The sequence below is a fragment of the Cebus imitator genome, unplaced genomic scaffold (assembly GCF_001604975.1).
Source record: "Cebus imitator isolate Cc_AM_T3 unplaced genomic scaffold, Cebus_imitator-1.0 Scaffold40, whole genome shotgun sequence".
Lineage (NCBI taxonomy): Eukaryota > Metazoa > Chordata > Mammalia > Primates > Cebidae > Cebus > Cebus imitator.
The window spans coordinates 5,196,111-5,199,772 of record NW_016107355.1 but is presented as its reverse complement, the minus strand read 5'-3'; positions in this window follow the sequence as shown (position 1 = coordinate 5,199,772).

Below are 3,662 nucleotides of genomic sequence, written 5' to 3'. Positions count from 1 at the left end.
GTCTCTGCTCTTTTTGAACTCCTACAATTATATCCCCTTCATTTATAACTCAGTTTGATTTGCATCATTATTTGATTCATCAAATAAAATTTAAACATAAATTATATGTATATATTTTTTTCATCCACTCATCCATGCATTCATCAATGTCTTTATTCATTCAAGCTTCTAAAACAAAATACCTTAGACTGGGTAATTTACAAACAATGAAAATTTATTGCTCACAGATGTGGAGGATAGGAAGCTCAAGATCAAGGCACCAGCATGTCAGTGTCTGGTGAGGGCTTGGTCTCTGCTTCACCTACAGCACCCTCTTGCTGCATCTTTACATGGTGGAAAGGACCAATGAGCTTCCTCGGGTCTCCTTTAGAAGGGCACAAATCCCACTTATGAATTGGGAGTCCTCACAACCTAATCAATTTACAAAGACCCTGAGGGAATGTACTCCCTTTCCGGGTCCACGAGGTGGCGTAGTTTCAAAGGCAAGAACTTCCTAGTGTCATAACCCCACTTCTCCATCTGGTTATCTGGCGTGCATGGGAAAAATCAAAGATCAAACACTCCAGCGGAAGTTTGAAGGAACTCCTTACATAGGCCAAAGGCTTGGATGAGGTGGGAATTCCTCCTAAATGAAAAGTCCCCTTCTTCCACACCTCTTTGGACTCCTTGTCTGGATCCCCTTCCACATCATTGTGGAAGCTTTTCTCTCTTATCTTTTTCTTTCTCCTTTTTCTCTTTTCTCTGCCTAAATAAATCACTTTCTGCAAAACTCTTTGGGGTCTGATATTTCCTTGCGAACACACTGCGCTTGGCGTGGTCCCCTCTTGCATTTTTGGGTGAGTGAGAGACCAAGAGCCTGGAAGAACACAGCCCACCGGGGTGCGAGCTGAGCCTCCCCCAGGTCCCGGAATTCAATCACAATCCCACCTCTTAATACTATTCCATTGAGTATTAGATATCAGTCTATAAATTGTCAGGGGGCAAGAGGGGAGGAGTAAATGTTCAGACCATAACAATCAGAAGAAATAAAATCATGTGATAAATTTATGACATTCTCATTTTTTTTCCAGAAAGAAAAATTACTGTGGATAAAAGAAAGCAAGAGAACTACCAATATAATACTTTCTGAAGTTACAGTCATGCTGACACAGTAGTTAGGTGTGAAATTGATCACTATGGTTGTAGAGGTACCTGAAGAACATGCCTTAAGATAATAGTAACAGGGCATCTGAATTCAGACCAGAAGCCGAGATTCCTTACGGATAGCCTCTTTCTAAAAATCAATACCTCATTTTTTCCAAATCTAGACCCATAAGTGGATTTGCTCATATACCTCTTTTATAAATTGGTGCTTGCTTCAATAATGCTGATTATAAATGATGTCTTTATATTTTCCTGTTAGGAATTGATATTTTGAGTTGATAATAATATTTACCAGAATATTTTTTTGTTAAAATAAAGACATCTTACTTTATAGAAAATATAATTTTGCCATACATTGAGTTTCTCAGGGATGGATGGTAAATAAGCACTAAACACCACTATTCCCACATCCTCTTCCATCTTTGTATAGTCAGACACATATTCAAATCTTATAATGGTATTTGATTTATAGTCAAATAAAGTGTTTTTCCTTCATGTAACCAAGGTATATTAAAGGTGCACACAAATAAATTCTGAATCAAGGTAAGACTGAACACATCTTATTTATATATGCCTGGCTTCAGTTCAGCTAGAGTATAAAAGAATCTTATTTTATAAAATAATCATTTTCAGTTACTGTTTAAAGCTTGTTGCATAGCAACTAATAGTCATGGAGCGCTAACTAATAATGTCTGACCCATGTTGCATTACATCTATTTTTTTTTTAATTTAAATTCCATTTCTTAAAGAATTAAGGTAGATAATTACAGCGACCTGAACATTTTAAAGATAAAGGTTCACACATGTAAACTAATGTTGATGAAAGTTCTATTCACAACATTTATTTTTTCCTAGAGATGCATGTCACCTTAAAATTGTTTTAATTCAGAATGAACTAAAACAATTTGTTTTAGCTAAGTTACATAGGTCAACGTCAGGAGTAAGATTTGACTGGTAGCTCACCAACTGACCAATAATTTCTTAGTGAAATAATTCTTATAAAAATAGCTAAAGTTGACATTTCTATTTTAAGTTGCTAGTGTTTTAATGCTTTGAGAAACATTTGTTATTCTATTGCATATTTCCAATTTAAACCCCAGAATTGTATTTGGGTTTGGTAACAAAACCTCTCAATTTTCTTGATAGAAAAACCTGGATATTAACATGTTTCAAGTCTTTTTATTCACAAGGTTATGATACAATGTTTTTATAAATGTAAAATGTCAAGAGGGTTTGAGTCACAGCTCGTTCACTAGCTAGCAATGTTATTGTTAAGGAAATTGTTGTTTTAGCACAAGTTAAGAATACCGCATATGAAGATAGCAAGTACCAAACGGTGGAAATTGTGGAGATTAAGCATGATAATGCATGCTTCTTACAGGGCTTGACATATGGTATATGATTCAGTCATATTGTACCTAAATTCTTAATTTCATTTAGATATATCAAGCTCTTTTTATTTACAGAATCTTTTGCTATTACTATTATTTTGTGGTTGGAGTTTTGGTAAATAGTGTGGTGACTTTGTACTTTTGATGTGATTCTGGATTCTAATGGAAAACAGCACTTCTTTCTTTTTCCAATGCTGATAGGTTAATAGGAGCTAGAACTCACTCCTTTATGCTATAGTGGGAGGCAGGAGAGTGTAGCAGGAGCTCTTCGCCATGTCCTTCCTCAGAGGCAGAGACCAATCAATACAAGCCAGGTGGCAGATTATGTAAAATAAACATTGATTCCAGCATAATAGTTACATAATATAAGTGTATTAGTCTGTTCTTGCACTGCTGTAAAATAATACTTGAGACTGGGGTATTTATTTTTAAAAAAAGAGGTTTAATTGGCTCATGCAGGCTGTACAGGAAGCATCGCAACTTCTGCTTCTGGGGGGCCTCAGGAAATTCTAATCATGGTAGATGGTGAGAGAGAAGCAGGCACATTTTACATGAACAGAGAAGGAGCAAGAGAGAGAACAGGGAGGTGCCACACACTTTTAAACAGCAAGATCCTGCGAGCACTCAGTATCATAAAAGCAGCATTAAAGGAAAAATTTGCTCCCATGATTCAATCCCCTCCTATACCAGGCCCCACCTCCATCCAGCATTAAGGAATACAATTTTACATGAGACTTGTCAGGGATACAGATCTAAACCTTGCCATTCCACCCTAACCCCTCCCAAATCTCATGTCCTTCTCATATAGTAAAATCAATCATGCCCTCCCAATAATCCCCAAAGTCTTAACTCCTTCCAGCATTCCCTCAAAAGTTTAAATTCTCATCTGAGACAAGGCAAGTCCTTTTCACCTATGATCCTGTAAAATAAAAAACACGCTAGTTACTCCTAAGATACAATGGAAGTGTAGGCATTGGGCAAATACTCCCATATCCAAAAAGTGAAATTGGCCCAAAGGAAGAGGCATGCCTTTCATGCACTTCTGTGACTTCCCATGCAAGTCTGAAAACCAGCAGTGTAGCCATTAAACGTTAGAGCTCCAAAATAATCTCCTTTGACTCCATGTCC